Consider the following 17,224-nt stretch of genomic DNA (forward strand, 5'->3'; position numbering starts at 1 on the left):
ATATTTGCAGTTTTAGCTTACCAAAATATACAGAAAAGATTGATGTGTAGGTTTTTTGTTGTAGCCTGCTCCCAGCTGTTTATAGGTTATTAAATGTGAAAAGTAGTAACAAGTAAAGAAAATACATTGTTACCCAAAGGAATTAGATCATCATAGAAATGTTAGAGAAACTGATTTTCTTATAATTACATGAGACACACATATGTAATACAATTGTGTGAAAAAAAGTTTATTAATTGAGCATCATTGCTCTCTTGAGGCTTTTTGTTTACTTGCAGTGCATGCTTTTACAAAGTTTGGTTCCCTTTTTGCACAAAATGCTATCACCATGTCCTATGCATAGTACAATTTAATGTCTTGTGTTAGTTTGACATTCAGTAACTGCTGGTTCAAGTTTTTAGCACTGAGCATTTAAGAACAGTCTAAGTTGTAATAAAAGTCAAATATTGTGCAGGGAGATATTTGACTTTGGGAAATTAAGATATCTACAAGAATAGAAAAGCTTTGGTTTGGACTCAGCTAAGTCATTTGTCATAGAGATATTAAATTTGTACTATAATATGTAGTATGTAACTGCCACTCCATTTCCTGGTTAATGCATAGGCAACAACAAAGATGAAGGCTCTGCTGAAATGCTGAAGATTATTTGAAGTGGAATTTACAGGATGAACAAGAATGGACAGAAGAACATAGGTTAAGTTATGAGGTATTTGAATATGATGATTTTTTAATATTGAAAGATCATGCATGTTGATTTGTACTCACAGCTCTGAAACATGAATAAGAGAATTTGTAATGATAATCCAGTATTAAGTAATAAATCTATTGATTTTGAGATGGTATTGTTCTGTTAAGACGAAAAGGCATGCAAATTTGACTAGTTTTCGGCATAGAAATTGGAGAAATCCCTAAATATGTTTCTCATCGAAAGTCTGTGATGATTACAAGGTTAGGGAAAAGGTAATTGTAAAAGTCTGTTCCAAAGTTTCGCAAGCATAATGGTTCTTAAATTAATGTTATACAGGTTTCCATGTTCACCATTACACTCATCAGTGAACATCAGCTACTCCCAGAGTGTGTACATTGTTGTCAAAGGATCTTGATGCTCTTTAATTCAGAACTAGTATGGATTGTTAAGGTTGTGAAACATGTGTGGAAAGGTTCTGCAACTTAGTTCAACTGTCCTTTCTTTGTTAAGTGTATAGAAGGTAAAGATGATCTTTACATTTTTGGACACTTACATTTAGATCACACATATGAGTCACAAAAATGCAAAAAAAGATTCGCAAAGATCTTAGTAATATCTATAAAAGTATTAGTACTGACCTTTGTGCTACACTAAGGAGCAAATGCTATTGTTTGGAACTCAAGATGCAGTGTAACATCAAATAATGATCTAGTTGATGTTCAGCTGTAGATGGCACTGTAGATACTTAAAATACAAAAACTGAATATCACAACCAAAGCTCTCATCATTTATAATAAAACAGGTAGTCTGAAAGCATGATTATAACTGTAATTGTCCAGTCATCTCCAGTCTAAATCCTGCTGAGTATGAATGTTACTTTTGTGCTCATGAGTTGTTTAATCACTCTGGGAAGTAAATTGAATATGATCACTCCTCAGAAATGGATAATGTGGATGGGGAATAAGATGGATGGCTTAAGTGATTAATTGCATCCATAAACATATGAAACACATTTATAAACATAGACTGATCCCTCTATTTGAACCGTTCATTCCTTGAGCAGTTTTTCTCACCTGGCTCTCAGTAGATTCCTCTGATGTGGTCAGGGAAAAGCTCATTATTTTATAGTGTCAAGCTTGAAAATGTGACATGAAGGCCCTAGACATTGATTATTGCACCTGGGAGTCACTAGCTGATGACAGGAAAATGGCAATGAAATTGTGAGGTGCCATACACCAACATTATGACCAGTGGCTGCAGAGGCTTGGCAAAAGTTGCCAACACCGAAAACAATAACAACACTCGGTAGCTTCATGTGTGGCACTTGTGGCAGAACCTGCCTCTAAAGGATTGGTCTCTTCAGCCATCAGCAAATATGCATCATATGAAGACACCCCATCTAAAATGGATTTGTTCACTGTGTGTCCATCATCTTTCGTAGATGGAAGGATGCCAATGACAATGTACTGGGGTTGATACCGAGAGGTACTTGGGAAAAAGTTTTCAGATATGGCAGAACTATCCTTTATACTGCGTTGTTGTACTTTTGACCATTTCTATATTCTTCCATTTTATTGGACATCAAAAAATAGTTCTTCTCTATGATGACCCAAATGAAAATAATCTCTGGGTATGCAAATATCAGTACTTGTTTTTTTATGTTAATTTGTAACAAAAGACTGCTTTAATGTAATAAGCAAAATTAAAGTGTTCCCTTCTTAATTTGCATAACAGTAGAGTTTCCGTGATTCATGTAGGGCTGAAGTACTACAGAGATTTTTGACAAGCCTTTCATCTGTAATCTGGAAAGGTTATCATTTTGTGATACAGAGAAAAAACAAGAGCTCAGGTAAGGATAGTTTTATTTGATGATTATCTGCTATTATATGTCTGTAGTGGATGCCTAACAGCTCTGTTCAAATAGTTCCTCATGAAAGTTGCATTAACCTTAAGCTTTCACATACTTATTGTTTTTGGTTGGAGATGCAGAAGTAATATTATTCATAGATAATTACTTAAGTTTATTTAAAGATGCAAAATACTTTTGATTTTAGAATTGTTTGAAGATGAGTTGCAATTTCATGAGGTTGTGAACGGGTTAGATTATCTTCAGTGCTCTCCTACGATGTGAGCAAACAGATTTACAGATAAAATAATCAATGGTCTGACTATTCATGTGACCCTTTTGACCAAGGGCTTTGGCAGTGCAGTAACCTGTCTGTAAATGAATAAAGAAGGTCGGTAATGTTGTGATATTAAAAGGAAGATTAGCATTCAGAAAATGGAGAAGAAACATGCCAGTAATGAAAATTATTTAATATTTATATAGTTGGGATTTAGTTGCTTTTGAAATAAAGGATATCAATATCAAGGGAAGTGATGCACTTTTAATTTTTGCACACTTACATTTGCAAATATGTTTGCAATACACATCCATGAAGATGCTTGGTGTATAAGAAAGTGTGAAATGAGAAAAGGCCATTTTACCTAGCAAGCCCAATTGTCTACAAACTATGTATATGCTGTCCCTAAATCTTGGGACTTAAGGAAAATAGTAAAAGTGTTGCATTGAGTAGGCTGGTTATGGAAAGCATCAAAGCATATGGAGAAGTAATCAAGTAAGATACTTGCCTTTCTGGTGCCAGGGTCAAGATTATCACAGAGCGGGGCTGCAGGACATTTTTAAGGAGGAGAGTGAGTAGCCAGAGGTCATGGTTAACATTGGTACCAATGACATAAGTGGAAAGAGGGATGAGATCCTGAAAGCAGATTTTAGGGAGATAGGTAAGACATTAAAAAGCAGGACCTCAGAGGTAGTAATCTCCAGATTACTACCAGTGCTACATGCTATTGAGCATAGAAACAGGAGGTTAGAACTGATGAATGTGTGGCTGGAGTGATGGTGTAGGAGGGAGAGATTCTGAATCCTGGGGCATTGGGACTGATTCTAGGGGAGGCGGGACCTGATAAAGCCTGACGGTTTACACCTCAGTGAAGCCGGGACCAATATCCTTGCTTGAGGGTTTAAACCAGCTTGGCAGGGGCATGGGAACCTGAGGGTAGACTCAGATGGGGCAAAATAAGAAATGGTAATGGAAGACAGAAAATCAGTGAGTGAATCTGGAAGGCAGGAGAAACAAAAGAAAGAAAATAAACAAGAGACTTTTGCAGTGCACAAGGGTATTTACTTCAATGTAAGGAGAATAACAAATAAAGCAGATGAGCAGAGGGCACAGCTAGAAATGTGACAGTGTGATTTCTAGCTATTACAGAAACATAGGTTAAAGAGGGTCAGGAATCGCAGTTTAATATTCTTGGTTACAGGGTTTTCAGACAAGCTAGAGAGGCGGTTAAAGAGGAAGGGGGCATGGCAATTTTGGTTAGAGAATCAATTACAGCTCTGAGAAGGGATGATATGTTAGAAGGATCATCAATTGAGGCTGTTGTAGGGTGGTCGAGTTGTACTATTAGTGATAGAGTTTATCTGCACACACTCCTTGGGTGGAAACATTAAGTTTATTTACAATGTACTTGGCAGCAACACGCATGCTTTCAACTCCAACTTTACCTTTACTCTGGTCTCCTGAGGTAGCCCACACTGCTCTCCTATTTGTTGCTACAGATCATGTGATCTTGCCTATCAAATATTATTCTTAAAGGTACATTATACACTAAATAAAACCATAATTATTACATTCCTCCCCCTTTAACTCAGCTATGCTTATTATATTTACAAGTACATATTTTTCAAGACAGCATAATATTTACACTGGGTAAAGAATTTACAAGTTCAGTCTTTCAGGTGGTTTCCTGGTACGTGTGGAACGTTGCAGCTCCACAACTTAAGATTCTTTGTCAGGAACCTCCTTTTCCGGAATTGCCTGAACATCAGGTGCTTCATGGGCACTTGCAGTTCTGTATCCTCAACTCTTACAGGAACATCAGAAATGTCAGTATCCTCAACAGGAAACACAGACCTGGTCATGATCGCTGGTGGAAGCAAATCTTGATGATTTGCCTCTCTCTTTCTTAAATGGTCCACGTGTTTACGGATGATCCGGCCTTCCACCTCCATGTGGTAAGATAGAGGTCCACTCACCCCACTTGTTTCAACCGGTAACCACTTTGGTCCTTCTCCGAAGTTCTCCAGGTATACCGGCTCTCCCATGGTAAATTTCCTCTTGCCAGTCATGTCTAGTTTTGTGGCTTCCTTGACTCTTTTCCTCCTTCACCTCTAAATTCGGCATTATTGAGCTCAATCTTGTCCGAAACGGCATTTCAACAATGACTCCACAGGTGTGACACCTGTTGTTGTATGAGGGGTAGTCCTGTAATGAAAAGAGAGCGTGCTAGCTTGGTTGCCAAGGAATTGCCAATTAGATTTTTCATGCCTGCCTTGAATGTCTGAACCGCCTTTTCTGCAAGTCCGTTTGAGGAAGGGTGGTACAATGCAGTTTTAACATGAGTGATATCATTGAGGCTGGTAAACTGTTGAAACTCAGCGCTCGTAAATGCCGTGCCATTATCGGAAATGACTACTTCTGATAGTCTGTGAATGGAATTGTAGCAGCTGATATTGGTCACTTCAATTCATAGATGTCCAACCATTTTGAATGGGCATCGACAATGAGTAAAAACATTGTTTCCAGGAAAGGTCCAATGTAGTCAATGTGTAACCGCACCCAGGGTCTACCTGGGTACTCCCATGGGTGTAACGACTCTGTCACTGGCAACTTTTGCAGTTGCTGACATTGCACACAGTGCTTTACTAAACTCTCTATTTTGCCATCCGTCCCAGGCCACCATTGATAGCTGCGTGTTATGGTCTTCATTCGGGGAATTCCTGTGTAGTTCAATTAAAAGTGGTTCCCTTCCCTTTGGAGGAACTATCATTCGTGCTCCCCGCAATAAGATACCATTCTGGCTGGTTATTTCATGTCTTCTGTTGAAGTACAGTTTCATTACGTTAGATATGGGCTCCTGTGACTAACCATGTAGCTCTTATTTTCATGCTTGAGATAGAACTGGGTCTAGCTTGTTCAATCTCTGATCTGTTGAGCACATTCTGGCGAGGAATCTGAGAAATTTAACACTAAAATAAGTTCCTGTGGAACTGGAATGTGCTCATCATTTTCTTGTAAAGGCAAATGACTAAGGGCATCAGCGTTTGCGATTTGATTGCCAGGCCTATGTACAAAAGTGTCTTCGTATGCTGCCAGAATTAAAGCCTGATTAGTATTTCTGTATCTTCTTTCTACGTGCCTTCTTTTTTTTTAGTGTTATGACACAGCAGTTGTTAAAGCTGAGTTACTTAAAAATCCCAGAGGGAAACTTTAACAACTGTCATAACCTATATTTTCATTTGGTATGTTTGAGATGCAACTCTGAATTCAGGCATAAAACCACCAGTTCTCAAGAGGTTTTATATCAAATTACATAAGACATTTATTAACTTACAGAAGTTAAACATATACACATGCCTACAAATTACTACTATCATAACTTTTTAACAAATTCCCAAAACTAATCCTCACTAAGGCAACAGCAACCCATAGACTTTAAGCAGACACCAGGCAAAGCATTTTCACCTTACAAATTCAAAATGAGGTTCCTTTCACTTTGGTTCATGTGCAGACAGTTGTAGACTTACAGCTGCTTGATGTTACATGCCTCTGCTCTGCACACGCAAAAATGCTATCTGTTACAACCAGCACATCTCTTTGAATGTAAATTCTCATTGTATCACCAGCCCCTTTGAACTCCAACCTCTTCTAACAATAAAACCCCTTTCATAGTACTAGTTTTATTAGTAATATAAACATTGCTTGGTCTCTGCTAGCACAATTGGGTACTGCCAAAACTGGTGTCGTACTTAATACAGTTTTCAAGCTATTGAATGACTTCTGACACTCCAGTGTCCATTGAAACTTCTTGTTCCTTTTTAATAGCTCAGTCAGTGGAGCAACCACTTGGCTAAAATTTGGTACAAATTTCCAGTAAAACTCACTCATACCCAGAAATCTCATAACTTTTCGTTTTGTTGTCGGCACTGGGAAATCCACAATAGCCTTGACTTTCACATCTCTCAGAGCCACCTTACCATTACCAATGATATGGCCTAGATACGTAACTTGAGCATTTGCAAATTCACTTTCAGCCAAGTTCATCACCAAATTAGCTTCTTGTAGTCGAGTAAATAATTCTTCCAGATGCTATAAATATTCCTCCCACGTCTGACTGAAAACGATTAGATCATCAATATAAACAACACAATTGCTTAGGTCTAAAATTACTTTGTTTGTCAGTCTTTGAAATGTCGTAGGTGCATTCTTCATACCAACTGGCATGACTTTAAACTGATATAGTCCACTTGGCGTTACAAAAACTGATATCTCAGCTGAGGGCAGATTTGGCCCTAGTGGAATGGGCAGGAGGACTACAAGGTAGGACAGTTGATGAACAGTGGCAAATATTTAAGGAGATATTCAATTCCTCCCAAGTAAAATATATTCCAAAGAGGAAGAAAGATGGTAAGAGGAGGAAAAAGCATCCATGACTAAGCAAGGAAGTTAAAGATAACATAAAGGCAAAAACTAAGGCATACCAAATTGCAAAGGTCAGTGGCAGGCTGGAAGATTGGGAAACTTTTAAAGATCAACAAACAGTTACTAAAAAATAATAAAAAGAGCAAAGGTAAATTATGAAAGAAAACTAGTGCAAAATGTAAAAACTGAAAGCAAAAGCTTCTACAAGTATATAAAAGGAAAGAGAATAGCTAAAGTGAGTGTTGGTCCCTTGGAGGATGAGACTGGGGAGTTAATATTGGGGAACGCAAAAATGGCAGAGACGCTTAATCAATATTTTGCCTCAGTTTTCATGGGGGAGGACACTAGTACCACCCCAATAGTAACAGGTAGTACAGAGGGTATAGAGAAGGAGGAACTTAGAACAATCACCATCACTAGAGAAAAAGTACTGAGCAAACTATTGGGATTAAAGGGTGACAAGTCCCCAGGACCTGATGGCCAATATCCCAGGGTCTCAAAGGAAGTGACAGCGGAGATAGCGGATGCATTGGCTATAATATTCCAAAATTTCCTGGATTCTGGAAAGCTTCCAGTGGATTGGAAAAATGCTAATATAACGCCCTTATTCAAAAAGGGGGGAGGCAGAAAGTAGGAAATTATAGACCAGTTGGTTTAACGTCTGTCGTTGGGAAATTGTTGGAATCCATTACTAAGGAAGTAGTAATGGGGCATTTGGAAAGTCAAAATGCAATCCATCAGAGTCAGCATGGTTTTATGAAGAGTAAATCATGTTTGACTAATTTGTTAGAGTTCTTTGAAGATGTGACAAGCAAAGTGGATAATGGGGATCCTGTAGATGTAGTCTATCTGGACTTCCAGAAGGCCTTTGATAAGGTGCCGCACAAAAGATTAATGCACAGGATAAGATCACACGGAGTTAGGGGTAATATATTAGCTTGGATAGAGGATTGGCTAACCAACAGAAAGCAGAGAGTCAGGATAAATGGGTCTTTTTCTGGATGGCAAGCTCTAACTAGTGGGGTGCCACAGGGTTCGGTCCTTGGGCCCCAACTATTTACAATCTATATAAATGACTTGGATTCAGGGATAGAAGGTACTACAGCTAAATTTGCAGATGACACCAAAATAGGTGAGAAAGTAAGTTGCAATGAAGAAATAAGAAATTTACAAATGGATATGGACAGGTTAGGTGAATGCGCCAAAATTTGGCAGATGGAGTTTAATGTGGATAAGTGTGAGGTTATCCATTTTGGTTAGAAGAATGAAAAGGCGACTTATTATTTAAATGGAGAGAAACTTCAGAATGCTTCAGTGTAGGGGGATCTGGGTGTCCTCGTGCATGAATCGCTGAAAGCTAGTATGCATGTACAGCAGGTAATAAGGAAGGCATATGGAATTTTGGCATTTATTGCTAAAGGAGTAGAGTATAAAAATAGGGAAGTGTTGTTGCAATTGTACAAGGCATTGGTGAGACCGCACCTGGAGTACTGTGAACAGTTCTGGTCCCCTTACTTGAAGAAGGATGGAGTTGCATTGGAGGCGGTTCAGAGGAGGTTCACTAGATTGATTCCAGAGATGTGGGGCTTGTCTTATGAGGAGAGATTGAGCAGTTTAGGCCTATACTCGCTAGAGTTTAGAAGGATGAGAGGAGATCTAATTGAGGTGTATAAGATGCTAAAGGGGATAGACAAAGTAGACGTGGAGTGGATGTTTCCCCTTGTGGGGCGTTCTAGAACGAGAGGCCACAATTTTAGGCTAAGGGGTGGTAGATTTAAATCAGGGATGAGGAGGAATTACTTTTCTCAAAGGGTCGTGAATCTGTGGATTTCACTATTTCAGAGTGCAGTGCATGCCGGGACGCTGAGTAAATTTAAGGAGATAGACAGATTTTTAATTAGCAAAGGGTTGAAAGGTTATGGGAAGAGGGTGGAAAATTGGAGTTGAGGCCGAAATGAGATCAGCCATGATCATATTGAATGGTGGGGGAGGCTTGAGAGGCTGAATTGCCTACCCCTGCTCTTAGTTCTTATGTTCTTATCTCCTTTGCTCTCTCCAACAACGGTACCTGCCAATACCTTTTAGCAAGTCAATCTATGTGATAAATTTCGATTGTCCCACTTTCTCAATGCAATCTTCCAACAGTGGTTTGGGATATGAATCCGCTTTTGTAACCACATTCACCTTTTGATAGTCCACACATGGTCCTTGTGTTCCATCCGGTTTCGGTATCAGTACAATAGGCGAACTCCAGTTACGCAACTAGACTGAATGATATCATTTTGAAACATGAAATCAATTTATTTGTACTTGTGATAACTTTGCCAGATTTAATCTGTAAGGATGTTGCCTTATTGAAGATGAAATTTCTATACATATATCATGTATAGCTAACTGTATCTTTACCAACTTATTTCCACAAATAGGTTTGTGTGACTGCAATAGCTTTTCCAAATCAGTTTGACACTTGCTTGGAAGGTAACTTAATATTTCATTTAAATTTTCAGGCACCCCCTCATTATCCAATTTGATTAGAGGAAAATCAATTTCAGAGTCCTGCACTTCTACCTCTTTCTTATCATCCACCATCATTAATACCTCTTTTTGTTCCTCTTCCCTGTCAAAGTACTTTTAAAGCACATGAGACACCTTCTGCTTCTTTCTTCTATCTGGAGTATTTATTAAATAATTTACCTCTCTCAGTTTCTTTTCAATCCTGTAAGGCCCACGGCATCTTGCATTTAATGAATCACCTGGTAACAAAACTAGTAGTTTCTCTCCAGAAACAAAACTGTGAGTTTTAGCTTTCTTATCTGCTTTCACTTTCATCACTTGCTGTGATATCTTTAAATGTTCCCTAGCCAACTCATATGCTTTGTTCAATCTTTCCCTGAAATTTGATTAGTAATCCAGGAGAATCATTTCTGAATTCTGACCCACCAATTTCTCATGAATCAATTTCAATGGTCCCCATACCTCGTGACCACAAACTAGTTCAAAAGGGCTAAAACCAGTTGATGCATTAGAAGTGTCTGTAATAGCAAATAAGAAAAATGGAATTCCTGTACACCAATCCTGTGCATAATCTTGACAATACGCTCTCATCTTAGTTTTTAAAATTTGATGGCAACATTCCAAAGCTCCTTATGAGTCTGGATGATAAGCTGTTGACTTAAACTATTTTATCTCCAAACTGTTCATTACTGCCTTAAACAGCTGTGACATGAAATTTGGCTCCTGATCTGATTATATTTCTTTAGGTAAACCATATCTTGTAAAAAATTTAATTAACTCCTCCACAATCTTCTTAGTTGTAATATTTCTTAATGGTATCACTTCAGGAAACCTGATAGACATATCCATTATTGTCAGTAAATACTGATTTCCACTTTTAGTCTTAGGGAGGGGTCCTACACAATCAATTATGACCCTGATAGAAGGTTCTTCAAGTGCTGGTATTGGGATTAAAGGCTTAATCACTGCTTGTGCTTTTCCTGTTATTTGACATGTATAACAAGTTGTACAGAATTTGACTTACATCCCTATGCAACCCTGGTCAAAAAAATGCCTTTATATGTTTTCCTATGTTTTCCTAATTCCTAAATGTCCCCCATTAGAATTTCATGAGCAATCTTCAGAATCTCCTTTCTATATCCCAATGAAGTAACAATCTGATGCACCTCCCTCCAGCTTTCATTTGCTGAGACATGATCTGGCCACCACTTTCTCATTAAAATACCTCCTTGAAAATAACATAGTGGAATACATTTTGCTTCTGTTTCTGAATAAGCTTTCTGATATAACTGCTTTAATTGCAAATCATTTCTCTATAACTCCATGATCCTCTTTGAGTTAAACATTTCAGCTGAACTGTCCTGTATTCCTTCCTCCTGAATAATGTTATCAAACACAGTGCTAGCTAATTGTATTTCACACCTTCTTCTTGCCTTTGAACTGCCTGCCTGTCTCATTTCTCTTGCTCTTCCCCATGAGCCTTTGATCTCATTACAGCACAATCAGGAAACAATCAAGGATGTTTCTTCTGTAACACCTCTGTTGAAAACGCTACTACAGGCTGCTCAACTACCATATCCAACAACATTTGCGGTCCAGCTATATCATTACCCAGAATAAATTGAATCCACGCAATGGGCAATTTTTTCACTGCTCCACCTATAACTTCACCCGGCTTCCATTTGCTCTTTAAGTTTACCTTCCACAATGGAATAGACTTAGCATCTCTATGAACCCAACTGTTCCAGCAATAATCCCTTTGAACAACAAATATCACTATCCCACATTAAGGATTGACTAGCCCCTGTGTCTCTTAAATTTTTAACATCTTTACCTTTGCCACCCTGTACACATGGAAATACTTTCCCTTCACACACAAAGGGCAGAATTTTGCCATCGGCGAGCAGGGGGCGGGGCCCGTTCGCTGATGCGTAAAATGACGCGGGGTGATGTTGGGCGAACCCCCAACATCATCCCGCCCCATTTAAATTTTCAGGAAGGCGGGGGCGCAGCAAAATCAGCTGTGGGCCATCCGAGGCCATTGACAGGATCATTTAAACAATTAAAGGACCTGCCTGTCCAACCTTAAGGTCGTCGGGCAGGCCAGGAGCCCTGGCGTCAAATAGAGAAAACATGAAACCTCATCCACCGGCTTAGGGGATCCCCCCCGCCTGCACAGGGAGCGCATAGCGCTTCCTGCCAGACGTCACGCTGGGCGGGCCTTCATTGGCCCGCCCACGTAAAATGGCAGTGCGGCCCACTTCGCTCCCGGCCCGCCGGAGATTGGGTTGGGCCCGCCTGCCCGACAGGCAGAAAATTCTGCCCAAAGTCTTTAACATTTCTGCCACCTGCTCCTCAGAATTGTCTTGAGTAAACTGAACACATTCTCGCTTCTTCAACTATCATTGATTCTCCCTGTTTCACCTGGACACAAACCAAAGGTTCCTCTTGTGCCTGAACCTTAGAACCCATAGTACTTTTACTTCCAGGGCTTTTCTATACCCCAAAAATTCCAACAGATTTTTCTTGCAATCTCCCACACATTGACTTTGTGTGCCCCACTTTATTACAATGAAAACACCTCAAATTTCAAATGTCACTTCTGCCTTCAGCACTTTCCTTTTTATTTTGAGAAAAAACTTCCTGGGAACCTCCAGCTACTCTTTCTCTTCCCTGACTACCTACCTTTCTTTCACCTTCCCACTTTTATCCTTTTCCAATTGAAAGGGTAACAAAAAAAAGTGTAGCTCTATGAACTAACTCATAATCATCAGCTATCTCTGCTGCTTGTCTTACGGAATTAACCCTCTGCTCCTCCATGCGAGTTCTCACTAACAAAGGGATTCAGTCTTTAAATTCTTCCAAAAGAATTACTTCCCTAAGAGCTGCATAGGTTATCTCTATTTTTAGCACCCGTATCCACCGGTGAAAATGACTTTGTTTTACTCTTTCAAACTCAATATAAGTTTGCCCAGACTGTTTTCTCGTATTCCTAAATTTCTGTCTGTATGCTTTAGGAACCAACTCATATGCACAAAAAAATAGCCTTTTTTCACCACATCATAATTCACCGACATTTCTTCTGATTGCAAATCATATATCTCATTCACCCTACCTAACAACTTAGACTGTAATAATAACGTCCAGTTTTCCTGTGATCATTTCATCTGTTTAGCTAGCTTCTCAAATGAAATAAAGAATGCTTCAATATCTTTTTCCTCAAACTTTGGAAGAGCTTGTACAAATTTAAACATATCCCCACTGGGTTCTACTCAGGAGTTAAGTTTTTTCTCACCTATTGGCGTCTCTTTCTTAACTGCCAACATTTTCAGCTGGAAGTCTCTCTCTTTTTCTCTTTCCTCCTTCTCTATCTTCACAATTCTAGTTTCTAATATTTCCGACATTTCTTCTGATTGCAAATCATATATCTCATGCGCCCTACCTAACAACTTAGACTGTAATAATAACGTCCAGTTTTCCTGTGACCATTTCATCTGTTTAGCTAGCTTCTCAAATGAAATAAAGAATGCTTCAATATCTTTTTCTTCAAACTTTGGAAGAACTTGTACAAATTTAAACATATCCCCACTGGGTTCTACTCAGGAGTTAAGTCCTTTCTCACCTATTGGCGTCTCTTTCTTAACTGCCAACATTTTCGGCTGGAAGTCTCTCTCTTCTCTTTCCACCTTCTCTATCTTCACAATTCTAATTTCTAATTCCCTTTTAAAAGCCATTTCTCTGTCCTTTGCTTCTAATTCAAGCTTTTTCAGTTCCTTTGCTTGTTCAAATTCAAGTTCTTCATTTGTAACTGAAGTCTCACTACCTCCAGCTGTGACTCACTAGTGTCGGGTTTCACTTCCAACTGTAGATGCTGCACTATACTTTTAATTATATCTGATTTCCTAGACCTCTCAGGTAACCCCAATTTTAATTTATCTGCCAACTCTGTTAACTTACTTTTGGTTATTTTCTCCAACCCAATCAGAGGTATATCTTCTACTCCCAAACAAGTCATAGCAATTGCCAAACCCATCTTGCAATCTCACCACTTCTAAACTACCTCACCAGCTCCTGAATTCAAAGTGCTTCTCATACGCGTAACCTTAAGATTCACCAAGTCCAAACCAATCAAGGAATTAGAAATATTTTTATCCTGCCAGAGCCCCCAATTGTCATGACACAGCAGTTGGTAAAGCTGAGTTATTTAAAAATCCCAGAGGGAAACTTTAAACAGCTGTCATAGCCTATATTTTTATTTGGTATGTTTGAGATGCAACTCTAAATTCAGGCATAAAACCATCCGTTCTCAAGAGGTTTTTATATCAAATTACATGAGACATTTATTAATTTACACAAGTTAAACATATACGCATGGCTACAAATTACTATCATAACTTTTAACAAATTCCCAAAACTAATCTCCACGAAGGCAACAGCAACCCATAGACTTTAAGCAGACACCAGGCAAAGCATTTTTACCTTACAGATTTCAAATGAGGTTCCTTTCACTTTGGTTCATGTGCAGACAGTTGTAGGCTTACAGCAGCTTTGATGTTACATGCCTCTGCTGTCTGTTATACCCAGCACCTCTCTTTGAATGTAAATTCTCATTGTATCACCAGCCCCTTTGAGCTCCACGTCTTCTAACAATAAAACCCCTTTCATAGTGCCAATTTTATTAATAATATAAACATTTCTTGGTCTCTGCTCGCTAGGTGCCAGATTTCACTCCCCTTCTTGAATGCTCTATTCAACAAAATGCAAATGTACTCAACCTCTCTTACATCTCAAAACTAGTATGCATCAAAGTGCCCAGGCTAGCTGGCTTTAATCCGATTCAGACATACCCACAGACTAAAACTCTATTTAAAAAAATAATAATTTCCAGCAATATTATATACATTAATAGCTTAATAATACTAGCGCAGACTTTAAACTTGGCCTGCTTTTTGACTTCACTGTTGGCCAAACTACTCTCAGATGCAAGCTCAACTTGTCTGAGCTCAGTGACTGAATCTCCCAAAATTTCATTAACTGTCTGCTCCTTGGAAAATTCTGCGACTTTTGCTTCCAAAGCCTCTTTGGCTTTAGTCAGCTGATTCTTCAGCTCTTCTGTCTCTTTTTTGTAATTGTTTGCTGCCTTCTGGAAAAATGAGCATTGTTGTGTTTTCTCTGCCAACTCATTCTTCAGTTTGTTCAGAGAAGTACTGATTTTTTTCTGTTTCTCTTCAGACAGCCTGCATTTCTTCAGGTTGTTGAGTCCTTGCACACTCCTTTTTCAAAACAGTATTGCTTCCAGTTTCCTTTTGGAATCTCAGTGGCCAAACAAGGTTGATATCCCTTAGCCAAATTCGCCCTATAAGGCTCGGTCCTCTGCCTCTCAATACTAACACTGGTAGCTTTGCTGGTTGGCTTCCATGATGGACAGTTACTCTGCTTATGCCTTTTACTTGAATGTCTTCACCCATATATGTTTTTCGCTTGGCAACTGTTTCTTCTAAACTTAATTGATGTTCACCATTATTCAAATATCTGTAGGTATGTTCCCCAATTACTGTAGTGGAAGCTCCTGTGTCCATTTCCATTCCAACAGGTTTGCCATTTACTTTCACAGTGAGGAATATTGATTCTGTCTTTCCAACTTTCGGATTGAGCAATGAGTAAAGGTCTGAATTTGTCATTTCAGGCTCATCTACACTGTAGATTTCATTGGGCTTCTTCTTTTGTTTACAAGCCTGCTTGAATCTTTCCTTGCATTGCCTCATCATATGTCCATTTCTATGACAATAGTAGCATTCCATGTTTTTAAACTGCAATTGCCAAAAGATTGATTGTCTCCACCTCTATTAAAATTGTTCTTCGATTTTACTGCCAAGTTATTTCTCTTTATTCTTTGGCTGGCGGGGACTGTTTCTCGCTTCTCAGCAGAGTCTCATTTTTTTGCACCTCTTTCGGTTGAGGTCTCCCACGTGGTGTGGAGGACGGCGCCATTTTGAGCACCCTGTATTACTTTTCAATCTCTTATTGCACTTTCCATGGCAAGCGCTTTCTCTAGCGCTTTCTTGAAACCCAGGTTCACTCTGGACAATAATCTTTTCTGAATAAAAGCAAAATACTGCAGATGCTGTAAATCTGAAATAAAAACAGAAAATGCTGGAAAAACTCAGCAGTTCTAGCAGCATCTGTGGAGAGAGAAACAGAGTTAATGTTTCGAGTCCACATGACCCTTCTTCAGAGCTCTGAAGAAGGGTCATACAAACTCGAAACGTTAAATCTTTTCTGAATGGTGTCCTCTTTCACACCACACACTGAACGATCTCTGAGCATGTCATTCAGAGTCGTACCAAACTCGCAATGTTCCATTAACTGCTTCAAATTTGCCACATAGCATGCAATTGCCTTATCCAGGGCTCTATTACGCAAATTAAACCTGAACCTCTGCACTGTGACTGAAGGCTTTGGTTGAAAGTGGTCCTTCACGAGGTCCACCAATTCTTTGAAATTCTTCAAATCTTGGGCACTGGGTGCCATCATACTTCGAATCAAGCTGTAGGTTTTGCTCCCACAAGTACTCAAGAGGATCGTTTGCCTCTTCTCTTCCCCCGTAATCTCGTTCGCTTGACAAAATAACGTGAGGCGTTCTATGTATGGAGACCAATCAGCTGTGGCAGGCTCAAAAGGGTTAATTCTCCCAAACTGTGGCATTTTGAGAGGGGATAACTTCTTCAATTCTAACAGAGCTTGCTACTTACAATCACTGGGTGAAGTACAGTTCCGATTTCTTTTTAACTTGGTTTCTTTGGTTCAATCCTGTTTTATCCTCATCGCCAGTTTGTTGTAGCGTGGCTGAGTTGTACTATGAATGATAGAGTTGATCTGCAGACATTTCTTGGGTGGAAACATTAAGTTTATTTACAATATAGTCAGCAGCTTCTACACGTGTGCTTTCTACTCCAACTCTAGCTCTACAATGACTCCTGAGGTAGCCCGCGTTACTGTCCTCTTGGTTATAACAAATCATGTAACCTTGCCTAACAAGTATTATTCTTAAAGGTACATTACACACTAAGTAAAACCATAATTACTACAAAGGCCATATGGATTGAGCTTAGGAACAAAAAAGGGACGTTCACACACTATAGACCCCCAAACAGTCAGAGGGAGGTAGAAAAGCAAATATGTGGCCAAATATCTGAGAAGTGCAAAAACAATTAGGTGAAATAGTAGGGAATTTTAGCTATCCCAATATTAACTGAGACAGGTTTAGTGTGAAAGGAATGGAGGGTACAGAAGTCTTAAGGTGCATTGGGGAGAACTTCTTTTGGCCAGTATGTAGCAAGTCCAACAAGAGAGATTGTGGTTCTGGACTTAGTTTTGGGAAATGAAGCTGGGCAGGTGGAAGGAATAGAGCATTTTAGTGATTGTGCTCATAATTCAGTTACTTTTAACATAATTATGGAAAAGGACAAAGATGGAA

General features: G+C 39.1%; 1 long non-coding RNA gene across 1 annotated transcript in view; it reads left to right on the top strand.

Moving 5' to 3' along the window:
• Window positions 1-610: 610 nt before the first annotated feature.
• LOC144699587 (uncharacterized) overlaps window positions 611-17,224 on the top strand; it is a 53,659-nt gene continuing 37,045 nt past the window's right edge. The window contains exons 1-2 of the long non-coding RNA XR_013580569.1: window positions 611-706; window positions 2,446-2,537. This is a non-coding gene — a long non-coding RNA (uncharacterized LOC144699587). The remainder of the gene's footprint in view (window positions 707-2,445; window positions 2,538-17,224) is intronic.

Source organism: Cetorhinus maximus, chromosome 24 (assembly GCF_964194155.1).
Source record: "Cetorhinus maximus chromosome 24, sCetMax3.hap1.1, whole genome shotgun sequence".
Classification (NCBI taxonomy): domain Eukaryota; kingdom Metazoa; phylum Chordata; class Chondrichthyes; order Lamniformes; family Cetorhinidae; genus Cetorhinus; species Cetorhinus maximus.